Consider the following 19,691-nt stretch of genomic DNA (forward strand, 5'->3'; position numbering starts at 1 on the left):
ACCATCTCCAACAAGAGAGAATCCAACCATCGCCACTTGACATTCAATGGCATTACCATCACTGAATCCCCCACTATCAACATCCTGGGGTTACCATTAACCAGAAACAAAACTGGACTAGCCATACAAATACTGTGGCTACAAGAGCAGGTCAGAGGCTAGGAGTCGTGCAATGAGTAACTCACCTCCTGACTCCCCAAAGCCTGTCCACCATCTACAAGGCATAAGTCAGAAGCGTGATGGAATACTCCTCACTTGCCTAGATGACTGCAGCTCCCACAACACTCAAGAAGCTTGACACCATCCAGGACAAAGCAGCCCGCTTGACTGGCACCACACCCACAAACATTCACTCCCTCCACCACCGACGCACAGTGGCAGCAGAGTGTACCATATACAAGATGCGCTGCAGGAATTCACCAAGGCTCCTTCAACAGCGCCTTCCAAACCCACGACCACTACCATCGAGAAGGACAAGGGGTAGAAGATAGATGGGAACTCCTGCAAGTTCCCCTCCAGGTCGCTCACCATCCTGACTTGGAAATATATCGCTGTTCCTTCACTGTCACTGGGTCAAAATCCTGGAGCTCCCTTCCTAAAAGCACTGTGGGTGCACCTACACCACATGGACTGCAGCGGTTCAAGAAGGCAGCTCACCACCACTTTCTCAAGGGCAACTAGGGATGGGCAATAAATGCTGGCCCAGCCAGTGAAGTCCACATCTCGTGAATGAATTAAAAAAAACTGATGAATTTTGAAGATCAAGTAATGGAGTATGGAGCTCTTCTGTGTCCTGGCTAAAAGTGTTCTCACTAGAACCAATAAATGGTCATTCATTTTGCTGTGGTTTATGGAAATTTCCTGTGCACAAAATAGTTCATGCATTTGTTTACACACCAACTTCAGTATGGAACAGAAAAAGATGTATGTGTCTATGACTGTCTCCAGGCTACGTTAGAGTCACATTCTTTACTGTCCTAAATTAATTGTGGTTTTTATTGCTAAAAAAGTCACAAAAGTCTCTACAGCCATAAGTAACATGTGAAGCTAAATGGAAGCGTGAGGAACAGCACCTCATCTTTCCATCAGGCATTTTAAAGCTATCTAAGCTCAACATTGCGTCCAACAATTTTAGATCATAACTGCCTTTCCAATTTTCTCAGGCAACTAGTGCTGGTAATGCAAAATCAAATTCTTATGGTGCTGGAAATCTGAAATAAATACAGAAAATGCTGGAAATACTCGACAGGTCAGTGAGGACCTGTGGAGAGAGAAAGAGTTAACCTTCATTCTTGAGAACTGGTAATGGTTCTGCTCTAACTACTTATACCTTTTCTGGACCAATCTTTTGTTCTTTCACTGGTCCCAATGCCACCCTTCTTGCCCTGCACAATAATCTCTTTTGTCATTCGATCATCTCTGTTCCCCGCCTTATCACAGACCTTCCTTGCCTCCTTGTTTATACATTGTTAAATCTCTAAAATTTTACAGTTCTGTTGACAGGTCTTTGACCTGAAATATTAAAACACTTTGTCCACAGATAAGGCTTGATCTGCTCAGTACAATCTTGGAAACCTATAATGTAAGGAGGCCATTCAGCACATTGTGCCTCTGCTGGTTTTTTGAAAGAGCGGTAATGCTTAGTTCAATACTTCTGTTTTTTGTCCATAACCCCTTAAAGCCCATCATCCTCAAGTACCTGTCCATCTCCTTTTTAAAATTTTTTATCAAATCAGCTTCCACCACCTTTTCAAGCAGACCATTCCAGGTCCTAATAACTCTGAGTGAAAAGCCTCTCATTTCCCTCCAGATCTATTGCCAACGATTTGAAATATATGACCGCTGGCTATTGATCCACTCACTGAAAATAGTTTTTCTTCTTTTACCCTTTTAAAGCCTTTCATCACCTTGAAAGCTTTCATGAAGGCACTCTTAACCATCTCTTTTCCAAAGAGAACAATCCAATTAACCGCTCCTCATGATTGAAAGCCCTCATCCTGGAAACAGCCTGGTCAACCTCCTCTGTACCCTTTCTCGGGTCACTACATTTTTCTTCAACTATGGTGTCCAGAACTGTGCACATTACTCCAGCTGAGGCCTACCCAATGATTTACAAAGTTCTAGCATGCTGTCTTTTTATATTCTATGCCACATATAAATCCAAGTCAACCATATGCTCTTTTAACCACTTTCTCAACTTGCCCTGCCAGCTTTAAAGATTTGTGTATCTAGACATATATACCAAGCGTCTCTCTGCTTATCAACACTCTTCAAAATCATGCCATTTATAATGTACTGTTTTTCCATATTAGTCTTTGCAAAGTGCATCATTTCATATTTCTCCACATTAAGTTCTATCTGCCATGCTTCTGCACATTTCACAAATATGTCTACATCCTGAAGCTTCATCATCACTATCCACAACAATGCAAAATTTTGTGTCATCTGCAAACTTTATAGTGCTATGCTCTAAACCCAAGTCTTGATCATTTACAAAAATAAAAAATAGTAATGGACACAAAGCTAAGTATTTCCAACATTTTTTGTTTTTATTTCAGATTTCCAGAATCCACAGTATGCTTAGTCTTATGCTTAATAAATGGCTGCTTTCTACTTGCTTTCATGTGTGTTTTAATATACATCATCATTACTTCACAGTGTGCAAGCACCTTGCAATGAATAACAATGGCCATGCAACGTTTGAGCTGCAAAAAATACTGGAAAATGAAATTATTAACTTCTTAAACTCAGCACGAGTTAAAATAATAAAGAAGGCAGAAAGAACCTGCATTTATATAGTTCAGATTGACCCCATGCTGATACAAACCAAATGGACTGGAATTTGATCTGATTCATCGCAAGATGATACCAGATCAAAGGAAGAAGTAATAGCAACAATATGACAATGCATTACATAACAAGGGATATGTCATGGTTTATCTCTGCCTGCAAACAGCTGAAGTGACAGATCATTGAGAATGATGGTTGAACACAGTTGGGAATGGAGAAAAATGTAGTTTTCAGAAATAAACTGTAAACTAGATAGTGTAAAAATGACAATGGCTGTGTGTGTTTTGAAGCATTCACATAATCCCCTAAAGACATAAAACACATGGGAGAGAAAGTTGTAGTTGTCACATTACTCCCAGGAAAAGGGTATTTAAAAAATTGTGAACTTTGCTTACTGGGATTTGGAAAAATCTGGAACATAGTAAACAGTAAGCAGAATCCCAGCAGGTTTCAAGAGGACATAGACTGGTAAAATGGGCAGATACATGGCATATCAATATTTAATGCAGATAAGTGTGAAGTGATGCACTTTGGAGAACAACATGGAGAAGCAATATAATCTAAATGGTACTATTTTGAGTGAGGTGCATCAGCAGAGGGACCTGAGGGTGCATATTCACAAATTTTTGAAGGTAGCAGAACAAACTGTAAGGCAGTTAGGAAAGTACATGGAATACTTTGATTTGTAAATAGGATACTGGAAATTAAAAACTCATGTCGATGATTCACTGCAATCAGGAGAGGTTAAGTGTGCCAATTGTGGTAGGGGTGAGAGAGATAGGCCATTCAGGCTTGTGCAGGTGGCAATCTTGGCAGGGGGGGAAGAGAAGGGTCGTAATTGATGATGGGAGGCTGAAGGCTCCATAAAGGGCCATGGGACTCACTCCTGCTCCTACTGGCCCACAAGGAATGCCAAAAAAGAACTTACCTTATGAAGCTGGCATTTCCCGCCTCCCTTTTACTGCCAGGTTTCTGGGAAAACCATGCAGTTAATTTTAATTCAGGCTCCTAGTTTTGCAATGAGAGTCCAATTTAAACATGGTCATGAAGTGTCCAGCTTCTCCACTCAGGTGCTTCAATACTGATGACCATAAATAAAAAGTCAGGGGGTTATCAATATCAAAGTCAAGGAATCCACAACCTCACAGGTCACAAACATATGACTTCAGGAATAATATACATTCCAAGTGCAATAAGGTAATGTAAAAAGTAACCAAATGTTGGTCCAACTGAGGTTCCAGAAAATATTCAGGAACATCAGTTACCTGGGAGATGTGCATTACTGAATAGATATATTTATTTAAGACATTTAGAATTCCTGGGCAATTCAACAAATTATGCTTCCACTTTTTGACATTTTGGGTATAAAACATTCATCTAATGAGAGGAACAAAGGAATTTCAACAATAAATGCAAGTTATTATGAGGGGTAGTATACCCACAGTGAATCTATCTGTGCATTCTAACCATATGTTATGATTTTTAAGTAGTTGTTCTGCTTTGACTTCTGCAATCCATTTTGATCTCAACTATTAATATTCATTAATACCGTGGTGTTAATTAGGTGAGATACTCTAAATATTCACAGAAAGCTAAGATCATTCATTATATTACAGATCTGGCTGAGAGCAATGGGAATTGTGTGATGGCATTTTAAAATAAATTTTACAAAGTTTTGTAATGACAAAGGCATGAAAGATATTGTTTCTTTTACCATGCTGCTGCTTCCATGATTAAAAAGGTTCCATATAGAAAATAAAACTGTACATTTTCTGAACTAGCATCCCAAAACACAACAATGTTAGAAATCTTTAAATGTGCTTTTTTAACTGATTTCCACCACTAAAATTCTTGATAGTGCTGCAAAGAACTAATTCAAAGATAATTTTACAACAACATTAAAGCCAAAGCAATACCCATGAGAATAGCTGCCAGGGTGTGAGATTGATGTTTTTACTTGGACCATGGAGTTTCAAGTACCGTACCTTTGAAATAATAAAGGAATAGTTGAAAAGGAGAAAGCAAATCGCGATCAACATATAATCAACCAAATCACGCTGGTAATTTAACTGTTGAGGTTAGACAGATGCTATGATATTTTGTGGTGGATTTATTTTTCACACTTTCCTGGTTACTCCCATTGTTGGCTTGTAAATAATTATGTCTTGTCACTTAGGCTAACTGAACTTTATTTCCTTTACGTTACTGATATAACAAAGAAGAATTGATTTTTACGAATGTGCTCCAAATTTACTGTTTTTGGGTTCTCATGTTTTCCCTCAGTTTTCTCCTGGTTTTTGATGCTAAAAAAAACTTGAAGAACACCAAAAAAAAACTGGGCATCTAAAATCATTGATAAAAATTTGCCCTAAAAGTTCCTTAAATATTGTTTCTATCTAATGAAAAGGAATAAATTGCCAAGCATGGATTGTACAAAGGACACTATGATACATAGACCAAGAAATTATCTCTGTAATGTAGGTACAGATGATTGATTCATGAAACATTGCTTATTTATAGTGTGAAAAACAGCAATAGTTATTCTATGGATAGTGATGCAAAATTTATCCTGTTTTGCATAAATTGTTCTTATAAAGAACAGAAGGGTAAACTGATGCAGTACATGATGTGCAACCCAGAAGCCATGAGATTAAATCACACCTGACAATTTGTGAAACTGAATTTAATAAATCTGGTAATTTGTAACACAAAGCTTCCAGATTATAGTTAAGTTCAACTGGTTCAAAAATGTCTTTCAGGGAAGGAAACCTGCCACTCCTGTTTTGATTGGCCTACACATTATTCCAATTCCACAATATGTAGTTGACTCTGAAGCTGCCCCTAAGATCATCAGATCAGCACAATTAAAACAGAAAAGTTCACCAAGTTGTCCTACTGGTTAGTCAAGCAGCAGCTGGATAGTCACAATCATAACTATCATTCAACAATTCCATCAGCATCCCTAGGTATGACCTGTCCCAGCGGACATATTGGGATACAGTTGGGAGGCTCACTGACATTTCTCAACACTGATGCCAGAACAGACTATTCAGGTTGTGAGAAAAATCAACGCAAGGGAGCAACTGACTTAACACCATCTTTATCACCCTACCTATTGCAGACATTTAATAGCATTGGCAGGAGTGACCACTGAACAGTCCATGTGAAGACAAAGACCGGATTTTCCAGCCACAGTGTGACAGGTCCCGTGTGGCAGATGCAGCGAGCCAGCCAAAAGTCGATTTGATTTCAGCAGCACCGGGAATTCATGCTGGCATGTGGGACCGGAAAATCCCATGGAAAGTTTCACTTTCACAATGAGAACATGCTCTATTACATAGTGTGGCACTGCTACTGTGCTCAGGAACAGATCTAGAAGCCCAAAACTGGGCACCCACGAGATACAGTGGGCCAGAGTTGTATACGATCACAATCTGTAATTTCATGGCCTGATTCCCATAATGGTAGAGGAGTATAGAGGGTGTGTGGCACCAATGTATTGCAGCTGTAGCATAGGGATATCTGACTGCTAAGCACATCAGGTAGCAGGCTATCGACAGAGCTAAAAAGTGCTACAATCAATGAATCAAATGTTTGGTTCAAACATGGTCAAAAAATCTGGGCACTAGAGGTGAGGTACGAGTGACTGCCCTTGACATCAGTGCTGCATTTGAGCGAATGTGGCATCAGGGAACCTTGGCAAAACTGGAGTCAATGGGAATCAGGGGGAAAATTCTCTGCTGGCTGGAGCTATACCTAGCACATAGGTTGTGGCTTTTGGAGGTCAATCATTTCAATTCCAAGACATCAGTGCAGAAATTCCTCAGGGTAGTGTCCTAGGCCCAAAAACCTTCAGTTGCTTCATCAATGATCTTCCTTCCATTATAAGGTCAGAAGTGGGAAAGTTCGCTGATCATTGCACGATGTTCAGCACCATTCGCGACTCCTCAGATACTGAAACAGTCCATGTCCAAATGCAGCAAAACCTGAACAATATTCAGGCTTGGGCTGACAAGTGGCACATAACATTTGAGCCACACATGTGCTAGGCAATGACCACCTCAAACAAGAAAGAATCTAACCACCGGCCCTTGACATTCAATGACATGACCATTGCTGGATCCTCCGCTGTCAACGTTCTCGGGGTTATCATTGACTAGAAACTGAACTGGACTAGGCATTTAAATACTGTGGTTACAAGAGCAGATCAGGGGCTAGGAATCCTGTGGTGAGTAACTTACCTCCTAACTCCCCAAAACCTAGGAAATCTACAAGGCACAAGTCAGGAGTGTTATGGAATACTCTCCACTTGCCTGGATGAGTGCAGCTCCAACAACACTCAAGAAGCTTGACACTATTCAGGACAAAGCAGCCCGCTTGATTGGCGCCCCATCCACAAACATTCACTCCCTCCACCACTGAAGCACAGTGGCAGCAGTATGTACCATCTACAAGATGCACTTCAGGAATTTACCAAGGATCCGTGGAAACCACCTTCCAAACCCACGGCCACTACGATCTAGAAGGACAGGGGTAACAGACGCAAGGGAACACCACCACCTGTAAGTTCCCTTCCAAGCCACTCACCATCCTGACTCGGAAATATATTGCCATTACTTCACTGTCACTGGGACAAAATTCTGGAACTCCCTCCCTAATACCACATGGACTGCAGCAGTTCAAGAAGGCAACTCACCACCGCCTCCCAAAGGGCAATTAGGATTGGGCAATAAATGTTGGCCTGGGCAATAAATGAATAAAAAAAATTCTGTAGCTGTACTATGTCCAGTCAAGAATGGTGGTGAAGCATAGGACAACTAACAAGCAGATGTTCTATGAACATCCCCTTCCTCAACTGTGGCAGAAACAAGCATGCGAACAGACAAAAAAAATATTTGCAGACATTTGCAGATGGAAGTGCCATGTGGAGAATCTATTCATCTTTCATGAATATGAATGCCAATATCCAGCTAATTCAGTTCCACGTGGCATGAAGAAGCAGCTAAGCGCACTGTATACAACAAAGATCACAAAAATTGACAACATTCCAGATGTAGTGCTGAAGGCTTGCATGTCAAAACTGGATGCAACATAAATTGCACCAAAAACTGTGTTATCAATTGTGCCATTGAGCAACATAGACACAAAAAGCTGCGCATCAATACTAGATTTGGATTCTGCTGGAACCACTCAGATCTGGACCCATTCATTGCGTTAATCAAAATGTAGACTTGAGCATGTGAATGTCAGTGGGAAGATGAGATTAGCTGCCCTCAACATCAAAACAATATTTGTCTGAGTGTAGCACCAAGGAACCTTAGTAAAATTGATGTCAATGGGGTGTCAAGGGAAAAAAACCCACAAGTGGTTGAGTCATAACTGTTTATCTGCCCTGTTTCTAATATCTCATTTTGAAAGCTGACATAGATTTTGTCTCAACAAACCCATGGAAATGAATTCCATAGCCTCATAACTCTGTGAAGAATTTCTTCTGCACTTTGTTGTAAACCTCTTAGTCTCCTCAAATACACGAAAAAATGCCTTTCCCATTACTTTATAATGTTAAACACTTCCATTAATCTACTGTAATCTACATTGTTATATTGGAAATGAGACCCAATTTTTCCAAATTTTTCTTTGCATTTCTATAGCATGAAGCCAAATACATTACTCTAATTGAAGTCTTATTATGTTATCTTGGCTTTTATATTCTATAATTGTTGAGAAAGCTCTTTGAATTATCACATACAATTATTAGGATGCGCATAAAATGGGGGTCAGATAAAACATCCCTTCAGCCCATTTAACCTCATCCACCCATTTTATGAATACAATCTCCAGCTGCCTCTGAAATGAAATTTTGAGTCCAGGATTTTCTATTTTGTGGTTATTTTGACTTTTAGTAAAAATTATTGACAGGAGGAATTGCATCCCTATGGTATCTTCTTGTATCTCATAAGGCTTTAAAAATAAAAGAGACATACAGGTAGTACACATCTGTGCAGTTATCTTAGGTGAACTTGCATTTTCCAGTTACAGCATGGGATTTTGTACATACATTTGGTATATCCAAAAAACCCACCTCAATCCCTCCATCCTTCCAAAACACTGCTTTACCTCCAGCCCCCCTTTCCTCGTCAAAGAATTTCTAAATCCAGAAATCTTTCCCACAATTTCATGTTTGAAAGACTCGTATCAAGTTTCTGCCCTGCCACCATCCTGAAAGCACCCTTATCAAAGGAACAAATTACATCTATGTGAAGGTGAACATAGTAAATTATGTTGTGAAATTATCGACCTACCTGTGGCCTTTGACACAGTTGACTACACCTGTTTGCTTCCAGCACCTGTCCTCAGCCATCCCACTGGGTGGGGCTATACTTACATGATTCCATTCTTATCTGTCCAGTTGTAGCCAATCACCTGCAATGGCATGTTATCTGTGGAATTCACAAATGATCTGTCCTTGTCCCCTGCTGTTTCTCAACTTTTTTATATTAATCCATGACATGTGAGCATCACTGACAAGGCCAGCTTTATTGCCCATCCTAAACTGCCCCTGAGAAGTTGGTGTACTGGCTTCTAGAACTGCTGCAATCCATGTAGTTTAGGCATACCCAGAGTGCTGCTGGGGGGGGGCGCGGGGGGGGGTGTGGAATTAGAAGATCTTGACCCATGCCAGCCCTTGGAGATATCATCAGGAAACACATGAGGTTCTGCAAATATGCTGTACATGTCAGCTCTACCTTACATCCATCCCTCTTCACAACCACTCTTCCCACCTCCCCCAACAACCTCCACTGCTAACTCAAAGCCCCACAAATGTCTCTAATTTGTAAAACAGCTTGTCTAACAGCCAGCGCTGGATAAGCAGGAATTTCCTTCAACTAAATATTGGGTAGACAAAAACCATTACCTCCTGGCCCCTCACAAATTAAGTTCCCTAGCCAATGACTCTACCCCTTGTTCTGAGGCTGAAACAAACCATTTGCAAACTTGATCTTGTACTTGACCCAGAGATGAGCTTCTGACCATACATCTGCTCCATCACTAAGACAACCGACTTCGACCTCCGTTGGTAAACTTTTGACAGCCAGATGGTTAAGTAGGAAACAAGTCACCAATATTTTGCCTACTACTAGATTTATTTACAAAATGTAACAGTACAAATGTCTGCCTACCCCCTGACCAACATCTAGTGTCTCTTTATATGTACTTAATCAATGCCCCCCACTTGTATAGCGTTAACGTTAACAATGCAATTAACATACTATAAACAGGTTTGCCTCATTTCTTTCAATCAAAACTTTATTCCATCAAAACAATATTTCAACATAAATTGAAGAGCAAGAGAAAAAAATGATTTTCCATATTCTGTACACCATATCATAACACAAGACATCCCTTTTCTAGGACCTCCAATAATCTCTTTGTACAAGCATTGCTTTTTGCAAAGCAATCCGACAATTGATGACTTGCATCAACCCATTTGATCTTGGTGATTTATTTTACCTCTCGTATCTCTTTTGTATTATAGCAAGGTCAATCCTTAAAGCTTTTCAGTCACACTTTTTGTTGAATGTATGTTATCCCACAGGGAACAACTGTCTATATAACATTCAATGCAAACTATTCTCAAAACGATCTTTGCATAGAATTTCCCCTAAAATATTTGACAAAGTATTTGTACTTTTAACCACCCTTTTTATTTTCTTAGTTTCCAAGGCCAAGGGACAATATTTTCCATTTTCACCCACCAAGAATATTATAAAACCAGCTGTACTTGAATACCATCCAGAAGACTGGAATGAGAAAAGTCACTAAAAATGACGAATTTCATGTCCTTCGTGTTCCCCAAAGCTGGAAACTCGAGTATGCATTTCTTTGTATTTAATATTTTTAATATTTTATTTGTCTTTAAAACATTCTTGACGGTTGTATATTTCATCATAGCACTTAGTTCCAATACATCAAAAACCACCATCTGGTCTTGTCTGAGTGCATAGATAATTCAAATGACCAATCAAGCTTCTTAAATGTTCTATTTTTTCTCTTGATGAAACATCATCTTTCTGTGATGACCTGGCATAATTTAACAGGGTAGGGGCAACACTTACCAGATAAGACTGTTGTTCAAGGCTACTCTACACCTATTCTGCTTAATGTCTAATCCTACATATTTAAAGAGCCCCCCAAGCCTAACTTTCAAACTGAAATTCCCTTTTTTGCCTTATTTAAAACAAATTGTTCGAATTCAACAAAACCCCTCCATAGTCTTGATGAAACTAGGTCCAGTAGGACATGGCTGGATCTGCTTTCAGTTTAGTGCAGCCTACTTTCTTCAAGACAGATCTAACCGAGAAATACCATATCCTTGATGCATCATTCAATTCATAAACACACTTGTCTCTTTAGGCGGTTTAAAAAACATTTTTCTCTAAAATCTTTCCCTCTGCAAAAATGTGTTTCTTATATCGATTGACCTACATTCTCATGAAAAAGTGGCTGACAGAGCTATGAAAATTTTCAGGATTGTTTTTCCTGCCATGTGGGCGTCCACTCTAACATCTTGATCTCCAAGTCACTCTTTAAAACCCAGAGCCATTAGTCTCACTTTAGCCTTGACTGTCCCATCTAGGAAGACATTTTCTGTACATATCCATCTATGTGATAAGGCTGGTTGTTTCCTATCTGGTGTTTTAGAGTAGGCGCCAAACTCTTTCCAATTACCTGAGTCTTTTTTTTAAACCTCTCTTATTAACTGATCTTCTAATTTGTTGGCAGCCACCAAAACTTCCTGTCATAAGAGTTCAGCTTCCAACAGTGTTTCCAGATTGCTCTGTAGTCCTTCTTCTATTGTATAATATAGTCAAGCTACGGCCTCTACTTGCACTCCATGGCCAGAATTTTAACGTCAGCGTGAGGGGGCGGGCCCGACACACTGACGTGTAAAATGACGCATGGTGACGTTGGGCGAGCATCCTGATGTCACCGCACGTCATTTAGACCTTTCTTTCAGTAAGCGCGCACCAGAGGCAGTTGCACGCCCGCCAAACTGTCAAAGGCCCGTTAAGGCCATTAAAAAAACAATTAAAGTAATTATCAACACTGCTAGGCCAACTTTAAGGTTGGCGGGCAGGCAAAGATCCCAAGCGTTTTTCAGGAAACCTCATCCACAGACGGGATGAGGTTTCCTGAAGGTTTTATTAAATAAATGAATAATTTTTGCACAATTCATAAACATGTCCCAGCTCATGTGACACTGTCACATGAGGGGACATGGGTAAATAATTTTTATGTTTCTTTATTTAAAAGTTTCAATATGTACTTAATCTTCCTGAGGCTGCTCCGTGCCTCAAGGAGATTTCTGCACTCTTTTGCAGACGTGCACCAAAGTGTGCAGGCTCCAACTCTCCCTCTTCCTCCCACCCGCACAGGTAGCACTGAGTGCTACCAGCTGTGTGTCACGCTGGGCGGGCTTTAATTGGCCCGCCCACATAAAATGGTGGCACGGAGCCAATCACGGGCAGTGATCGGCTCTGCACCTGCCCATCCCCGCACCCGCTCCCAACTGTCCCTCCCAACATGGGGAAAATTCTCCCCCATGTTTTTTGGAAAAGTACTACAAGATCTTTTCCTCCCACAGTCAGAGGTTTTATTCACCTGAACATGATTGTTTTCTAGTGCGATGCTACCCCCAGATCCACTATGAGAACTCACACAGCATTTACTTGCTTTCCACTGTTTCATCCCATTCTGCCAGTCCATAGATCTTATTTCTTGTCCATCATCTTAGACATTTAGCCAATACTTAAATTTGCTGGCAGCTTTCCCTACTCTCCCTACAAAAGGCACATTCCTCTATTCACTGGACCCTTCTGGTACATACGTCACCCAATTCCCTACTCTAGGTAGTCGTCCTTTAATACAACACTCCTGCCCTGTGAGTCAATATCATTCTGCCTATCACCATCTGGCCCCTGATCTACTATGTTCTATTTCTCATAACTGTCAAACACGAACGTGTGAAGTATAAGGTGCCTCATCACCTTTTATTGACTGCTCAGGTTTTGAAAATTTGTAACCAATCCCAATTAACTGAGATGAATGGACCTTAATAGCTTGACTACTATGTTAGAGAACCACGATCTTATCACCACACTCTATCACCTTACGTGGAAATTTCCACTTTTTATGTCTCTCTTTTTTATAATATGCTAAATCCCCAAGATTAAAGTTTATCTTGGATGGTCTTATATGATGTCTTAGAGCTTGCCGGATTTTCTCTGAGACTTTAGCCTTGATGAATGCCCTTCTCCCTGAGTGTAAAGCAGAAAAAATTGAACTAATTACAGTCCCTTCTAGGGCAGGGGGACTATCATATGGCACAGAAGATAATTTGGGATTCCTCACATAGATCAATTGATAAGGACTATGTTCCTCAAACATTTGAAGCAAATTCATTGCATGAACTGCCCAAGGCAGTTATTAACTTGCAGTTTGGCTGAATGGCTAAGATCTTATAGAGCATTTCATCGATCATCGTATGATTTCTATAACAGAAACCATTGCTGAAAGGGCTTTCAGCTGTGGTGTTCATGACCACAATATTCCTAATTTCACAAGTCTCTAAATTCATTATTACCAAATTTCCCTCAATGTCAGTCAGAAATTTAGCCAGTTGTCCAAATCTGGTCTTTATCCATTTCTCTATGACTTTATCTACAATCACCCTTTTGTCCATACCATGTATTAACGTAGAAAGGCTGAATGTGGTTGCCATGTCTATAAAGTGTAAAGTGAAAAGGTTTCTGTCTTTGTCCTACATCTTTAAATCCATGGCTACTACTTAATTAAAGTCCCATGCCAATGGAAGACCTGTAGTGGAACATGGCAGCATCCTCTGTTGAGATATTATTATTTACATGATACTGTTAACATATGTCACATTTTGCTCTCATCTCAGAGATGAGCATTGTACGCTCATCTTTAATCAAAAGGATCCGGTATTTGGTATGATCTACTAGTTGCTGGGGCATAACTTGAGCTCCCTTTCCTTGATATGTTAGTTGAGGAATCCACCAACTGGTTCTCTACTACTGTCGACCCCAAGCCTACCTTTACTGGTCAATATACGCATTGGGATTCCTACAGTTCCATGCGGTATAACTTTGGCCTTATTGGCAATCTCAAAAATAGCGCCTGAGCCATTTGCTCACCATGCCAGTTTGACGCTGAAAAAGGGCGCATCAAAGCTATTCTACAGGGTAATAGCTACCCCAATCAGATCATTGTTCACTGTGAATCGTGCATACTCATGAATGGGCCTAAGGCTGCCACCTTCAGACCTGAGAAAAGTGCTCAGACCATCTCAAATTACTTTGGAAGGATAAGGTATCGCAAAAATTCCCCAACTGTCAGAGTGCGCTCTTTCGTGCACACGCGCGAAAGAGCGCACATCTCCCTGAGAGTAAGTGTTGCCTCAGGGCGATCACTGACAGTGTTTCAAACTTCAAAAATAGAATAATAAAAAAATTAACATGTCCCCCTCATGTGATAATGTCACGCGAGATGGGACATGTTAATAAATATAACAAAAACTTTATTGAACTTTGTTAAAACAGACATGAAATCTCATCCCGCCGGTGGATGAAGTTTCATATTTTTTCAAAAGCTCGCTGGGGCTCCTGGCCTGCTCGCCAACCTTAAGGTTGGACAGGCAGGGCCTTTAATTGGCTTAATTATCCTGTCAATGTCCTCAATTGGCCATTGACAGGTCAGCGGGCAGACAGCTGATCGCACTGTTCGCCTGCCTTCCTCAATATTTAAGTGGGGTGGGATGACGTCCGGGGGAGCCACCGACGTCATCCCGCATCATTTTCGCATTGGCGAGCGGGCCCCGCCCCCAGCTCACGGACGGAAAAATTCTGCCCAATGTCTAACATTAGATGTGTTTCTGCAACTGTTCAGCAACTGCTGAACAATCTCAAGTGTGCTAAGAATTACACTAACAACCAATTTAAAATTACCAGTCAGGCTAACAATGTGGTGCATTTACACTTGCTAGGAGCTACAGACATTCATACGTCAAAACCTGTCCTCTGCATGCAAAAGGAATATGTCCAAGCATTGTGCCTTTTTTGAATTAAACAAAAACATAAGGGATAATAGTTCCCAGGTAAATCCTCCATGGCAACACTGCGACTGATCAGAGTCGAATTGCCAGTCAATCAGCAGCCTTTTTCCATACAGTACAAGTTGTTGCTCCCTTTGAAATTTTCCATTCTTGTGTATGTCCTGCTGAGCGCAAGACGAAAAGCTACAACAGCATGTTGCAATTTTCAGCAATACTCAAGTTCTGCACTGCCAAGTGACAATCTTGAAAGGCCACAATCATTCAGTCCTCCATCCTTTGTGACATGGCGGAATGCCCAATTAATGCCATCAAGGCTGCTGGAATGACTGCTCCGCAGGGAATTTTTTTTTTGAAGCATTTGATCCAAGAGTGTCTTTTTCTAAGAACTGAATGCCAGTTAAGACCAGGAGCCTATCCATATATGGCACCCTAGCACAATCCAGCAATTTAAATGTGGATACATAATAAATCTCCAAACTGAATTTCTGCTATCTTTTATGCAGTCTTTTAAAGTCCATTATATATTCCAATATGGAACGACCGTCTTTCGAAATCTATCAAAGTCTGACCATGCCTCGTAGGCATCTAACAGATCATCTTTCTTGTAAATTTCATCCATGTTGTTTAATAAACAACTGTATCCTCATCGGTATCCAACTGATGTGCATCCAGTTCACAAAATGCTTTGATTCTGATTTTACCTTTGTTAGGAATGAACAATGCCAAGGTCATACTTTGTTTTCCCTTTGGTAAGGATGTAACTCGAGTACACATATCCACTTCATTTTCTGCTGGTCATAAGGTTCGGATTCTGAGAACATTGGTGGGTAATCATACCCTGACAGTTTACACTTGCTAGGAAATTAGATGTCAATCTTCTAGACTTACGCTTAGAAGACTTCCCATGTCTAGAGACCTATGAGGCAGACAAAGCACATGCTTATGTCTGGTTTCCATAACTTATTTTTCCTGGAACATCTTACTGCCTGAATCCAGAGGCTATAGTTTAAAGGGGTGCTACCCTGCCTCAAGCATTGCTGACTGACTCTCTCCCACTTTGATCGCCTGCCATGGGCATTTTGGAAGGATTTTCAAGTTGGTAATCAACTTGTTTGGCCACATTATGAATGCAAAGGCAGGTAGATGGAGCTCAAGTAAAGATTAACCATGATCGAACTGAACAGGCTCAAGAAACTGAATGGTTTACTCTGTTCAAATCTGTTTTATGTCTGTGATATGTCTCCAGACGTGCCTCATTGGTGGTGTGTTACAGTTCACTCAGAGGGTCCGAGTTGCAGTTGCAACATGCACTTTTATATGAATGTTGTAGTCTGGAGCTATGGATAGAGATAGTAGAGGGTCCAGCTTTCCTTCCATTAATGGCTGATCAGGAATCTCTTCTGTTCTTAACACCTGCCATTGGCGTACATTGAAAAGATTTTCAGATTGATACTCAACCTGCATGGTCACACTAGGAACCCAACTTCCTTGGCCATCAAGCTTTGGGATCTGATTCAAACCAGGAGCTCCTGGCTCAGCAGCAGGGACGCCAGCCACTGCACCATAAGACCTCATACAGGTGGTGGTGGTATTTTACAGTTCACTCAGGGAATCCAAGTTGCTGTGGCAACATCCACTTTTACATGCATGTTGTAGTTTGGAGCTATTGAAAGTGATGTAAACGTTCCAACTTTCTTTTCATCACATGGCTGACCAGGAATCTCTCATGTTCTTGCCACCTGCCAGTGGCATGCATTGGAAGGATTTGCAGGTTGATACGCAACCTGTTTAGCTGCATTATGAGCCCACCTCCTTTCGCCATCAAGTCCTGAAGTGGGGCTAGGGCCCAGAGCTTCTGGCTCAGAGGCAGGGATGCTACCCGCTATGTCGCAAAACATCCTCAATCTTTTATTTAGAACTGGATTTATTTACAGAATGCAACATTATAAATATCTGTCTGCTCCCTAACCAACACCCTGTGTCCCATAAGTCTCTCTTTATATGTGCTCAAGATACTTAATCAATCAACGCCCTCTACCTGTACATCCTAAACTTTAATAATATAATTTAACAGATCAGTGACAAATGTTCAATCACCTAACTTGGCCTCTGCCTTAGCTCCACTGTTGCTGAATCTCCTATCTATGCATCCATTACCTCTAGACTTCCATTGTTCTCCAGGCTGGCCTCCCACCTTCCTCCTTGCATAAACTTGAGTTCACCCAAAACTCTTCTATATCCTAAATCGCACCAAGTTCTGTTCATTTATCATTTCTGTTTTTGCTGATCTACATTAGCTTAGGATGGGGGTACAGTTATGACTTAAGCAAGAATAGGGAGAATAATTAAAGAAGGTGACCAAAAGTGTGGTTGAACAAGTTGGCTTTAAGGAGGCTTCTGAAGATGTGACAAAATGCAAGGCAGTGAGTAGAGAATTCCTATCTGAGTGTGAGATACCTGAAGCCTCTACCGCAATTGACGAAGCAGATGGAAGAGGGCAAAACACAGTAGACCAGAGTTGAAAAAGTACAATGTAGAGAAGGGATACATGAGTGGAGGAGGCTAAAGTACTACAGTATGATGTGGTCCCGGAGGGGCTTCTAAATTAAAAAATTTCTGATCCAGGTAGGAAAGGAAGCGCGGATTATTGAGAACATAGGAAAGGAATAAAATTTGATGTAGGGAAGGATGTCGATTGTTTTGGATAATAGAGGTTTGAGAGTGCATCTTAAGCTGGTGAAGAAGATTAAGAGTGTTACCTAGAGATGACAACGCTATTGATGAAAGTTTCAACACTGTTATATGAAGTCTGGTGGGCAATTGTTAACTGACATAAGGAAAATCACTGGCTCAGGTACACAGCCAATAAAGAAAACAACATATATTATGCCATTTCTATGGTAAATACATTTCATTTAAATTGCAAAAAATATTCTTTCTAATAAATGGCAACAAATTTCAAGGACTCTGAGGAAAATACTGTTACCATAATTATGATAAATCAGGACCACTTAAGCAATCAACTGTAAGGTGACTGCTTAATGTCTGAAACCTATTTTCAGCTAGATCAACAAAGAGGCTGACTGGAAACAAAGCTCTTGATACATCTGACAGCATCTGGGGGTGCAAAATACTTGACCATAATTATTTATTATTAACACTCTTTCCAACGGCATAATAGTTTAATATTTTGTATTTTCACTTGAGACCCAAACTCAAATATTAAATCTGAACAGATGAGATTAAAGACTTCGCTCCTTGACAAGCGAAAAAGGTCCCATACAAAATAAATTGGTTCTCAATGAATTAATTCAAAATACAAAATTGCCTACCCTGCAGTACTAAATTCTAAATCACTGTCTCAGATACCATAAGAATAGTTGATTTGGTAAATGGAACAAAATACATTTCAGCACAAAGATGACAACATGTTGTTGGGCCTGAGTAGAGGATTCTTTACTTTGCACATGCTTGTAACATACCTGACCCAGAAGCACAATATTAAGCCCCAAATTCCCCACATTTTTCTGTAGTTCCATCACATAATCAAGAGGTCTTTTTTGACAGCAAAATGGAGCAGAATCATTTTCTATCAATTTTCCACTTGCAAATCAATTGCCCACCCTGAACTCCCTTATGCATTTTGGCAACTCCTGCAATCCACCCATCAACTCCTGAATGGTTTTAATTTATATATATTGAGGATCAGTGATGCTGCAGGCCAGCTTTTCCTACTGTTACACTCACAAAGCACTTGGGGCAAGTTCCAATAAAATTATATGGCACAGCTGTTGCCAAAATCAGGTCAGACAGGCAGCAGAAAAGTTTAAGAACTTGAAGAGTGAGACTTTCAACAACAATTTCTGCAGCTGTGAATGATTTTACGCAACAATTTTTTGGCATTCCGCAGCCACACACCTCTACTTGTTTCTCGCTACTTCTGACCATGATGACACTGGCAAATTTTAAAATCTCTCCAGTTCAGGAGCATGAATGGTATATTTGGGTATTTGGGTATACCATTTGGGTATATCCTGGTGTATCATTATCATGGAGAACGTGCAAAAGCATAGGATGGAGCAAAGGAGTGTCAGCATTATCTTTCAATGGAATCCATAAAATATTAATCCTGTCTGTAGAATATATACACAGCGCAAGTCACATGCGAATCCTAGCGATGTCAAAAAGAGTACACTTTATGAAAAAGGCAATAGGGATATTTTGTCACTTGCTTGATGAGAACCTCAAGCCACAAAATCTGTCTGCTCTGCCTATTGCACAGACAGATTTCAGGTAGCTATGGAGAATCCATGTAGTATTAGCCTGAGTGCAATATAGCCATGTATTTGTAAGGCGGCTGATGTATTTTACTGGAGAGCTGGAGGATTCATCACCTTTAGTATTACAGCAGGAACATCCAGTTCAACAGCATTACTGGCTGCCCAAGGTCCAGAATCATATAAGCAAACTCAATTTCAATCTACATATATATATATATATAAACAATTTGAACATGTGGCACACTTTCATTGAAAACTCCCCAAAGCATTTGGGGAGGTGGTGGCAAAGTGGTATTGTCACTGGACTGATAATCCAGAGACCAAAGTAATGCTCTAGGGACCATGGTTTGAATCCCACCATGGCAGATGGTAGAATTTGAATTAAGTAAAAAATCTGGAATTAAACATCTGATAGTGACAATAAAACCAATGTCAACTGTTGTAAAAACACTTCTGGTTCACCAAGCCCTTTAGGGAAGGAAATC

General features: G+C 40.4%; 1 protein-coding gene across 5 annotated transcripts in view; it reads right to left on the reverse strand.

The window, feature by feature from the left end:
• The window catches only part of fhit (fragile histidine triad diadenosine triphosphatase), a 1,268,452-nt gene that overhangs the window by 1,240,923 nt on the left and 7,838 nt on the right, over positions 1-19,691 (reverse strand). The window contains exon 1 of one of the 5 annotated variants that reach the window (XM_041192492.1): positions 3,719-3,775. The exons of the other annotated variants lie outside the window; for them this stretch is intronic. The gene's annotated coding sequence lies outside the window, so the exon portion shown is untranslated. Of the gene's footprint in view, positions 1-3,718; positions 3,776-19,691 lie in introns of those variants that run through there. 5 annotated transcript variants of the gene reach the window in all.

This window comes from Carcharodon carcharias, chromosome 7 (assembly GCF_017639515.1).
Source record: "Carcharodon carcharias isolate sCarCar2 chromosome 7, sCarCar2.pri, whole genome shotgun sequence".
Taxonomy (NCBI): domain Eukaryota; kingdom Metazoa; phylum Chordata; class Chondrichthyes; order Lamniformes; family Lamnidae; genus Carcharodon; species Carcharodon carcharias.